The sequence below is a fragment of the Macaca mulatta genome, chromosome 20 (genome assembly GCF_049350105.2).
Source record: "Macaca mulatta isolate MMU2019108-1 chromosome 20, T2T-MMU8v2.0, whole genome shotgun sequence".
Lineage (NCBI taxonomy): Eukaryota > Metazoa > Chordata > Mammalia > Primates > Cercopithecidae > Macaca > Macaca mulatta.
The window spans coordinates 49,487,116-49,499,268 of NC_133425.1; the positions used below are offsets into that span (position 1 = coordinate 49,487,116).

A 12,153-nucleotide genomic window follows, 5' to 3' on the forward strand; every position below is an offset into this window, starting at 1 on the left:
ATGATGGAGGAAAACCTAGCTGTATTGGACTTACTGAAAGTGATATAGTGGGTTACAAAGTGACAGGTAAATATTTGTGTTCCATTTAAGGGGTTTGTGAATATAATTTTGATTCTTCCTAACTGTTGCTTTCTCTAATGATTTTAGAACCTGATACACCCTCCCCTTTCCCCTACTCTCCAAGCATAGGATAGATCTCATCTATAACATTCATTGGATTTTGTGCTTTTCCTCTTCTAATTGGTCTCTGAAATGGTCAGAATGGAGTTGGAAATGGGACAGCCTATTAGTACAATCTACTTTTAAAGCCCTGAACAGCCTCGCAAGACTCCGTGCGTCTCAGCATCCCTTGGGACCTGGGTGTTTAGTTTGTGATCAACAAGTTGTACTCTCAGAAAACGCACAAGCCACCAGCTTCTCGTTCAAGCTGTTTATAGGCCTCAGAAGGGGCTTCCTTTGGGCCACATGATTGGTCACATTTCATTTCAAACACCTGAGGAAAGGTACAGCAACTCGCTACTTGAATGCATGCTTTTACCAGCTAAAGGCAATTGGTTGGGAGAAGATTTGAGAGAAGACATTGATAGAGTCCAGCAGTCCTTTTATCTGTTATAAAGCTGAATGCATGTTTATCAAGTTTTCAGCAAAGATATATGTTCCACGTTAGCCTCCTTGTTCTTATGTTCCACTTAGAGGTAGAGACTGGGTCTCACCATGTTGCCCAGGCTGGTCTTGAACTCCTGGGCTCAGGCTCAAGTGATCTTCCCATCTTGGCCTCCCGAAGTGCTGGGATTACAGGCATGGCCACAATACACACTTGACTGTCATTTATAAATTCAAATGACTCAGCTATCAAGATGCCTAATTGAATTTTAGAGAGCCTCCTCCTGGGCACCTGATACTTTCATGCTTGGCTTATTGTACAAAGTAACTCCACTTTCTGTTCATCTCAAAAGTGTTGGGAAGTGTTTGGAGGTTACCTTCCTAGCACCTGCCCGACCTTCTAGAGAAGTGGAGAAACTGTGAGGAAAGCAGCACAGGTTTTGCCACTTAGGGACAGTTTCATGGAAAGAGATCTCTACTTCTTGATATAACATTACCCTTTAGAATTCCAGAATCACTTCAGATCTGCAAAGCTTTTAACAAGCAGTGATGGCCTTTTACAATGATTTTTTAAAGCAGTGATACTTTAAAATTTTTATTACGTGCTCTCGTAAAACCTTGTGTCTACAAAAGACAGATAACAACAAGTGTTGATGAGGATAGGGAAAAACTGGAGCCCTCATACATTAGTAGTGAGGATGTAAAATGGTGCAACCACTATGGAAAATAGTGTAGAAGACCCTTTTTAAAAGTTAAATGTAGAATTACCCTAAAAAGCACAGGCTTGTGTTGACTTTCCCTGGGGGCCAGGTGCACTTACCTTGGTGCATCCTCCCCTGGTGGCCTCTGGTGTGGGAAGCCAGCTTTCCTACCATTCTGCATGCAGCCCTGTACTGGGTCCATGGGGAAAGAGAAAGACTATGAAATAGATGTTTCCCTTTTCCCAGAAATACCAACCCAAGATCCCCAGCAGTGACCCCTTATGGAATTCTGGGAAGAACTAAAGAGGTAACAGTATCTTTTCCTGCCTTTCATCAACTCTGGATGGCAGGAGGGACTCTGGGGCTTGGGACTGGCTGCCCTCAGGAGTTCATGGCCTAGTACTGATGCCAAGGGGCAGAAATATGTGAGAGAGAAGGCCTCCTCCAGGAGCTGTTGGTATGAGTGCCAAATGAGATCATGAGATCCTACATATGCAACTGTGGGAAGAAGAAAGGATCTAGCCAACATCTGTTGTTATATTTTAAAAGGTAATTTAATTTGTTTACATTACTTGTCATTATTGTCACCCACTTATATTTGATTATCCTTTAAGCACATAGTAGAAAAATGAGGTTTATGTTGATTTTTCTGGTATTATATTTCCCTAGGCTACATCTCCATATAGAACTTTCCTTTTCTAAAATCTTTTTTTTTACTTTTTATAGAGACAGGGTCTCACTATGTTGCCCAAGCCGGCTTCAAACTTTTGGCCTCAAGTGATCCTCCAGCCTCGGCCTCCAAAAGCTCTGGGATTACAGGCAAGAGCCACTATGCCCAACCTCCGCATATAGGATTTTCTATAGCAATCTTGTCCTAGGAAATATCATAGAAATAGTTCAGGTTTTAAAAAGAAGGGCTGTATGTCATTTCAACTCATATTTAACCTATGGTTGACAGCCTTGCTATTAAAAAAAGATCTTAAGTCATTTTACATTTTATATTCTTTTTAAAGAAAGATGATTAGACATTTCTTGAGTGGGTGCCACGTTTAATGTTGTTACTTCCTAAGAACAAATATAATTTTTGTGAGAACATTATATTACGCTGAAACAGAGAACAGTACTCTCTGTCCTTTTAGTACCTCAATTTTTGATAGGGTAAAATAAGGTTATCTTATATGGCTAATGTGTACTACCTTATATTTGTATGACACTTCATGTTTTTCAGTGACTTTCTTCTAAAGGTTTTGTTGAAACACAAAAGGAATTGTACCCAAACTGACTCTACTTTCAATTCTGGATAATAGATAATTATTGCCTTACAACTTTTAAAAATAATTAAGAAATCAGCTTAGAAAATATTTGATGATTTTTACTTGGCATGGAAGATCCTATTATGAATTTAACAAGCAAGTTGAGCATGGTGACATGCACCTGTAATCCCAGATACTTGAGAGGCTGAGGCGGGAGGATCACTTGGGCCTGGGAGTTCCAGACTACAATGAGCTATGAAGGCACCCACTGCACTGCAGCCAGGGCAACAGAGCAAGACCCTGCAAATAAATAAATAAATAAATGGGGGATTTTTTTTTTTTTTTTAATTTAGCAAGTAAAGTGGCAGAATATCCTATGTTGGATTAGTGGATAAAAAATGTCTTTCAAATCACATTTAAGTTGGTGTTTGCTCACCATTATTATGAACTAAGCTATTCCATGGAACTAGAGTATAGCTGTCAAGTAATTATGAAGCACCCATGCTCTAGGGACCACATGCCATTTAATGAGTTTACATCAGTAAAAAGAGAGGACAGATTCAAAATGGGACATGTCACACATACATATGAGAATTTTCCCATAGGCCAAAGAACCTCTTCCTTGGTTTGGTATCAGGCATCAACTCTAATAGGATGAAGCTGTGTAGCTTGATGAAGTAGAAATTCATTGGAGTGGCTGGGCGCGGTGGCTCACGCCTGTAATCCCAGCACTTTGGGAGGCCAAGGTGGGCGGATCACTAGGTCAGGAGATCAAGACCATCCTGGCTAACACGGTGAAACCCGGTCTCTACTAAAAATACAAAACATTAGCCGGGAGTGGTGGCGGGCGCCTGTAGTCCCAGCTACTCTGGAGGCTGAGGCAGGAGAATGGCGTGAACCCAGGAGGCAGAGCTCACAGTGAGCCGAGATCACGCCACTGCACTCCAGCCTGGGCGACAGAGCGAGACTCTGTCTCAGAAAAAAAAAAAAAAAAAAAAAGAAATTCACTGGAGTAGCTTAGCATTATGGGATATCTCTAGGCAGCACCAGGTTTCTTGTCTTCATAGCTAAGTTAGATGTTAAAGGAAGGAGAACCTTTTTCTATCCCATTTTTCTGGTGACCTTTATAGGACTTGGGTTAATATTTTTATTTTATTTTATTTTATATTATATTATTAAATTAATTTATTTTTATTTTATAAAATGAAAATATTAGGCCAAGTCCTGTGAAGGCCACCATACTTTATTTTATATATATAAAACTTTTAATATGAAATAATATATTTTTAAAATATGCAATATGCATATATGTATGTGTATACACAGTGTGTATACAATTGTTATATTATTACTTATCCTACCTAGTATATTAATGGCTATATAACATAGCTGTGTCCCAAATACATGTAATACATATTACTTGTCATCTCGTTTAAACCTCACAAGAGTTCTTTGGTGAAGATATGATTACCATTTTACAGATGAGAAAACCTGAGAAGAATAGAAGTTAAGTAGCATGCCAAGCTTACCCAGCTAGCTCTCATTCATTCATTCATGATTCATGAAGTATTTATCAAATAACTACTATATGCTATCATTAAAGATACAAAAAGGATCAAACATAATCCTTGCCTTCAAAGAAGCCACAGTCTAAGGTTAACAAGTGGGCTGGAGTGGAATTTAGTTTTATCATTTCAAAGGCAAAGGAACCCAGATTGGAGAGTTTTCTGGCAACTGCCTTAGGACTTTTTGACCAATATTAATGTAATATATAAAGGTAAGCATCAATGTGTTGGTGGGAAGAAGTATCCTAGAAAAGCTTTTTTTTTTTTTTTAACTATGTCTAGGACTCTTATGAACTACGAATTCATTATTAAGTTATTTGGTGACACAGACTATTGTTCAAGAATTTCCTCCCAGAGCAATTGATAAATATCAAATACTTTTATGATGAGCAGTTCCAGGAAGGGTTAAAGTTAGCTTCTCCGGGACATATGACGGGAAAGTAGCTGAACATGATTTCAAAGGGATTTTTTAGGAGAAAATTCCAATTACAGAGAAGTAATTTCCCTTTCTAGCTTACTAAGCCCTATTTCAGACTAATGCCGTTTCAAGATCGTATCCCTTCTCCCCTTATTTCCACAGATATTTTGAATATGAAAATCTTATGTCAAAACTTAGCTGAAGCCTTCATCAGGCTTTTGAAAGGCTAAGTAAGAATTCTGTTTCTAGGAATAAAAAGATTTGGATCAGAAAGATTCTTTGCTGGCTAGAGTTCCTTTTCGGATGGTAGTTCAAGCAGTCTTTAATCATATTTTTGTTGATTATTTATTAGTTTCCCTGGGAAATCAAAGACTCAGTAACGTAAAATGTGTTTTCCTTAAGATATTTTATGAATCAGAACCCACAGTAAAGAAATAATGGGAAATACATTTCCTTTGCTGATATGCACTAATTGAGAATTAAAATCCCTTTCTCTAGTCAATTTCCCACATGGAAATGCTGAATGACCCAACTGGCCCAATTGCACCAACCACAGTTTCTGCCTACACAAAACTCTTATGCCACTAGTAGATAAAGAGAGTGCTTTCTCAGTAAATCAAAACTGCAGAGAACTAGAACTAATTTAAGTGAAAGGATAGGCTCCAAGCCAGCTGTTTGGGTAAACCCACACTGAACCAAGTGAGGGATTGATGAAACTTAATACATGTGTCTTCCAGTCATCAGCCTGGAGTATGTGTAATGCAAGCCTGTGGTGTTTCTCACTGTGAGAAAAGCAAAGGCAGACCTTCATTCTCAACTGTGTGGGGCTGCCAGCCTGTGGCAGCTTTGGTCAACATCGGGCTTGCTTTTGGGTGAGCCAGACTTTGGCTGGTTGCCTGATGGAGGTTAGGGGAATTGTGAAATGTGTCTCCTTACACAGATTGTCCCGATCGAATGAAATAAAAAGGTATTTAAAAAATAATTTGCTTAGTGAAATACAAAGGAAATAGGATGCATTTCATACTGTTAAGGCCGATATGGTTTTGGAGGACACGAGAGGTACATACGTGAAAAATTTGAAAACAATTCAGAGTAATAAATAATGGTTGTATAATAGAGACAGCAGATCACAGGGGTGAAGAGCAGGACTCTGGAGCCAGCTGTTCTGAGTTCAGAACCCACTCTGCCACTTACTAGATCTGAGACCTGGAGCAAGTTATTTGCCCTTTCCCTGTTTGGCTCTTCTGTAAAATGGAAATAGAAGAGTACCCACCTCATAAGGTGGACTTATGAATTAATAGATATAAAGGTATGCAGAATTATTGCTATCATTAGTTACTGTTATTAATAGATCAGAAGTCACAAGCTCCAATGCCTGCAGTGCCCATGAATACCAGTACAGGGATCACCGGCAACAGTGGCATGGAGATAAAATAAAGTGGTAGGGACAGTGGCAGACAGCCATCACCCTACTCCCCATTGATTGTGACCTTAAGGGAATGCTGGTCCTGTGTTGCCAGAGCTTCTGATATTGCCAAAGAAGCTTGAAATCTGGACTTGGTCAAGACTCTCAACTTGTAAAGGTGGTTGCTTTATTTAAAAATACTCTACAAGCCAAATAAAATACTGTCTTCCAGGCTGTTGGCCGCCAGTGAATGACCCCTTTGGACTAACAATGAAACTCAGCTATAGAAATTCATCCGATTACTTTATTGTCACACTGTGAAACAGGGATTCATTGTCATTCCAGAAACAACCATTGAGTCCCCGCTGTGTGTCCACACCTGTGCTGGTGCTAAGGATATGCCCAAGAATCAGGCAGACAATCCGAAGAAGCCACCTGCTCCTTTACAATTTGTTGACAATTAAGAAACACCTAGCACTTAATAGATATTCCATAAATGTAGGTTCCAACTCCTTCCATTACCTTTGATAAGTCTAGACCTGATCCAGTGAGTATTTACGGGCCAATTTCGGTTCATGAGTAGGAATAGTGATACTGTTGAAAACTAATGAACCCACCGACCATATCGCAGAAATATTCCTATGCTTCTTCAATGTGAGTTTCCTGCTTTTTATCTGATTTATCATCCTCTTTTATTTGATGCCTCTACTCAGTACTTATGGACTTGGGCTGTGATATTTTGCATGTTACCTCACAATTTTTTTTCTGTTTTTTTTTTTTTCTTTAAGTATGTAAACTTCCTTTATACTTCCAAAGGATGTTCAATGGAACTCTGCTTCTGTGAGGTAAACCAGTATCATACTGCAATGAAAACTGCAGGTGATAAACATTGTCTAAATCAAATTTCCAAAATGTATTCGACCAAGAAATACCTTTCCCTTGCATTCCCCACTTAATGCATCTTAATATGCCAAGTTACTGATATTGTTTGACCCATGTGGGGAAATGCTGGCTTGCCAAATTATTTCTCTTGTTAGGAACTACAGATTCTTGTAATTTCTTCCCCACTCCAGCATCCACACAGGTATCTCCCAAGGCTCTGACTTTATTTTCAAGAAGTCCATTTGAGACCAGCCTGGGTAATAAAGTGAGACCCTGTCTCTACAAATAATAATGATAATAATAAATTAGTTGGATGTGGTGACATGTACCTGTAGTCCAAGCTACTTGGGAGACTAAGGTAGAGGATTGTTTGAGCTCAGGAGTTCGAGGTTGCAGTGAGGTATGATCATGCCTTTGCACTCCAGCCTGGGCAACAGAGTGAGACCCTCACCCCAAAACAAAACATGGGTTTGCAAACTCTTTGAGAAAAGGAACTGTCATCCTGTGCTCAGCATAGAACCAAGCACTGGGTTGTTACGTGGCAAATGCTATGGAATGCCATAGACCCCTTTTTTTGCTGCTGTAACTGGTGTTTTAACCTAGCAGTGAATGGCTCGAGGAAAAAAAATACTGCAGGGAATGTAACAATACATGAATTTGGATAAAGAGTACATGAGTGTTTTGGGGTATTATTCTTATAACTTCTCTGCAAGTTTAAAATGATAATCCAAATTTTAAAAACTCATTTTCAGTTCATCAGACTACTCTTAAAATGTGTAAAACTATACCTGAATTTAAAAGCAACAAAACTCATATTGCAAGTGTTGGCAAACTGAGAGATAGGAGCAGAACACAATGGTGGATGCCTATAAATGGATCAAGAAAAGGGAGTGAGAATTTACTGGAAAGAAGGACAAATAAACATCGAAATCAGCAGGTTTGGGTTTTTCCAAAGATCAGTGCCTGATACTGGTTCCCAGATGATACCTCCCAAGAGCCCAGTTCCCAGGGTGCGTTCCAGCCTCTGTCACCCAGGCTTCCCACCAAGTCTTGTGCCAATAGTAGTTGCCAGCACATTCTGCCTCACAAGTTGCTGGCTCCACCACTACTACCCTGTCCCACCCACGTCCAAGATACGCATCTGGCTTTTCTGCTTTGAATTCAGGAAGTCGTCTCCTCTCCTGTCATGTAACTCCCTGTGTGACCCAGCCTACCCAGCCACACTCCTCAGTTCTTTGTGGCAGGACTCAACCTGACCCCCCTTCAGAGAAAGAGAAATAAGTGTTGGGGTTGAAGTTTCAGCTGTACACTGATGTTTCCCACACTCATAAACTTACGTAGCAATGAGGAACTGGAGTCTATTTTTGACTGTTGTAGTGACCTTTGTGCATACCCCGAAAGACAGAGGAACATTGAGCTAATGTAGCCATCCCATTAAGCCTCAGTAGCTCTAACAGGTCCTTTTAGTTGTGGTCAGGGTGTCAGTTCTTGCACTTTAATACAATTCTTGGCTGGGCACCGTGGCTCACGACTATAATCCCAGCACTTTGGGAGGCCAAAGCAGGAGGATCACTGGAGGCCAGGAGTTCAAGACCACCCTGGGCAACACAGCAAGACCTCATCTCTACAAGGTCAAAAAATTAGCTGAGTGTGGTGGTTCATGCCTATAATCCCAGCTACTCAGGAGATGGGAGGATCCCTTAAGCCCAGGAGTTGGAGATTGCAGTGAGCCAAGATTGCGCCACTACCTTCCAGCCTGGGTGATAGAGCAAGACTCTGCCTCAAAAACCAACCAGCCAAACAAACAAAAAATGCAATTTCTCCCATCCTAACTCTTCATATTAGTAAATCTTCAGTAAAATGTATATGGGAAATCAATATGGCACCCTCAAACCTAGTTGTAATAGTCAGAAGAAGACCATTCTAGCCTTTAAAATCAGTCCTGTTGACATCAATGTTTCTCTCCACCCTTCTCTGCCTCCTGATTTCATGTAGGCGAGCAATTTAGGACAATGAGAGTCACAGGATTTTAAATAACTTAATTCCTAGGTGTGTTTGGTATGGAAACAAAGATAACCCTGTTCAACAGTGAATTTGTGCCCCTGGGTGAACGGCCAGGTGTTCTTTCAACTGAACTGTGAGACTAATTTCTTCCTGGCCTCTGGAAACCAGCTGAAGCAGTGGGCCAGCTGGTCTATCTTCAATCTTGCATACCGACATCTTTCTCTGATTCACAGATTTCCTTTATCCCCAGCACTTCCTCTGGTATGTGCATCCCCAACAGTAAGTGATATCTATTATTGGATTTGGGCATTTTAAAATCATGAGCCTTCTGGAGGGGAGGGGAGAGGAAGGAGGCTGAATAGTTACATTAGAATATTTCCAGAGGGAACCTCACTTTAACCTCATCCACCTCTGACTTCTGTACCTCAGATAACCCCCATATTTGGGAGGGATGACTTCACAGTAACTGACAATGGAATTATGACCATTGCTCTTTTTAATATTTAAATGATACACAGACTCAGAGAAAACAAAATTAGTTTACGTATAGTCATAATATCCATAACTAGGAATAGAAAACAAGAAGCTATGGAGAGTCTTATCTAGCAAAGAAATCTCTTTTAGAAAGTTTCTGATGACTTTCAGTTTCAAAGCATAGCTCTTTCATAATGTATCAACTCACTTTCAGTGATTTGAGATTTGGAGAGGACCCAACCATAGATTTACCTGGTGAGTCACAGAGTAGAACTTGATATGAGAAAGCAAGACCCTACATCTATCAGCCTAATGGTTCTCAGAATACCAGGTCATATCCATCATTTCTTTTCCCAAATAGCTGTAATAGGCATACCTCATTTTACTGGGTTTCACTTTCTTGTGTTTTGGAGGTGGTATGTCTTTTACAAACTGAACGTTTGTAGAAACCTGCATTGAGCAAGTCTACCAGTGCCATTTTTTCAACAGTACATTCTCACTTCGTGTCTCTGTCACATTTTAGTAATTCTTGCAATCTTTCAAAAGTATTTATTAAGATAAAAAACAAAAAGGAAATAAAAATAAAGAGAAAAAGGAAGAAAATTTGTTTTTATTATATCTGTGGTGGTGACCTGTGATCCATCATGTTTCATATTACTATTGTAATTGTTTGGGGTCACCATGAACCTCATCCATATAAGATGGTGAACATAGTAAATGTTGGATGTGTTCTGACTATTCCACCAACCTGTCATTCCTTCATCTCTCTCCCTCTCCTTAGGCTTCCCTATTCCTTGAGACACAGCAGTAATGAAATTAGGGCAATTAATAAAGTGATAGCATCCTCCAAGTGTTCAAGTGAAAGGAAGAGTTGCACGTCTCTCACTTTAATTCAAATGCTAGAAATGATTAAGCTTTGTGAGGAAGGCATATCAAAAGCAAAGACAGTCTGAAAACCAAGACTTTTGTGCCAAACAGCCAAGTTGTGAATGCAGAGAGAAAGATCCTGCACCAAATTAAAATGCTACTCCAGTGAACACATGAATGATAAGAAAGGGAAAAATAGCCTTATTGCTGATATGGAGAGGGTTCGAGTGGTCTGGATAGAAGATCAAACCAGCCACAACATTCCCTAATGTTTATAAGCCAAAGGCTAATCCAGAGCAAAGCCCTAACTCTTCAATTCTGTGAAGGCTGAGAGAGGTGAGAAACTGCAGAAGAAAAGTTGAAAGGTAGCAGAGGATGGTTCATGAGATTTAAGAAACGAAGCTGTCTCCGTAACATAAAAGTGCAAGATGAAGCAGCAAGTGCTGATAGAGGCTGCAGCAAGCTATCCAGAAGATGTAGCTAAGATCATTGATGAAATGGTTGCACCAAACAGCAGATTTTCAATGTAGACAACCTTCTATTGGAAGAAGATGCCATGTAGCATTTTCATAGCTAGAAGAGAAGTCAATGTCTGAGGTCAAAGCCTCAAAGGACAGGCTGACTCTCTTGTTAGGGGCTAATATAGCTGGTAACTTTAAGTTGAAGCCATGCTCATTTACCATTCTGAAAATCTTAGGGTACTTAAGAATTATGCTGAATCTATTCTGTCTGTGCTCTATAAATGGAACAACAAAGCCTGAATGATAGCACATCTGTTTATAGTATGGTCTACTGAATATTTTAAGCCCATTGTTGAGACCTGCTTCTCAGAAAAAAAAAAAAAAAAGATTCTTTTCAAAATATTACTGCTCATTGACAATGCACGTGGTCACCCAAGAGCTCTGATGGAGATAAATGAGATTAATGTTGTTTTCATGCCGTCTAACACGACACCCATTCTACAGCCCATGGGTCAAAGAGTAATTTCTGCTGTTAAGCCTTATTATTAAGAAACACATTTTGTAAGACTATAGCTGCCATTCCTCTGATAAATCTAGGAAGGATAATTGAAAACCTTCTGGGAAGGATTCACCCTTCTAGAGGCTGTTAAGAAAATTCACGATTAATGGGAGGAAGTCAAAATATCAGCATTAACAGGAGTTTGGGAGAAGTTGATTCCAGCCCTCATGGATGACTTTGAGGGGCTTAAGACTTCAGTGGAGGAAGTTACTGCAAACGTGGTAGAAATAGCAAAAGAACTAGACTCGTAAATGGAGCCTGAAGATGTGGTTGAATTGTGTAATCTCATGATCAAACTTAGCAGATAAGTAGTTGCTTCTTATGGATCAGCAAAGTGTTGTGGTTTTTTGTTTTGTTGTTTTTGTTTTTGAGATAGAATCTATTCTTGGTGAAGATGCTATGAACAACGTTGAAATAATAACAAAGGATGTTGAATCTTAAATAAGCCGAGTTGATAGAGCAGTAGCAAGGTTTGAGAGGATTGACTCCAATTTTGCAAGTAGTAAAATTGTGGGTAAAATGCTATCAAACAGCATTGCATGCTACAGAGAAATCTGTCATGGAAGGAAAAGTCAACTGTTGCAGTCAACTTCATTGTCTTATTTTAAGAAATTGCTACAGCCAGCCCAACCTTCAACAGCCACCACCCTGATCCATTAGCAGCCATCACCATTAAGGCAACACAATTGTGACTTGCTAAAGGCTCAGATAATTGTTAGCATTTTTTAGCAATCGGGTATTTTAAAATTAAGTATGTACGTTGTTTTTTACACTATATTGTAGTCTGCTATGCATGCAATAGCATTATGTCTAAAAGACATAATTTTTATATGCATTGGGAAACTAAAAAATTCGTGTGAGCTACTTTATTGCTATATTTATTGTGGTGGTCTAGAACTGAACCTGCAGTATCGTCAGTGTGCACCTGTATAAGATTCTCCTTGCACTAAAAAGGACATAG

At 39.6% G+C, this 12,153-nt stretch overlaps 1 protein-coding gene across 4 annotated transcripts in view; it reads left to right on the forward strand.

The window, feature by feature from the left end:
* Positions 1-12,153, forward strand: part of FTO (FTO alpha-ketoglutarate dependent dioxygenase) — a 411,919-nt gene that overhangs the window by 304,820 nt on the left and 94,946 nt on the right. The gene's annotated exons all lie outside the window — the stretch shown is intronic.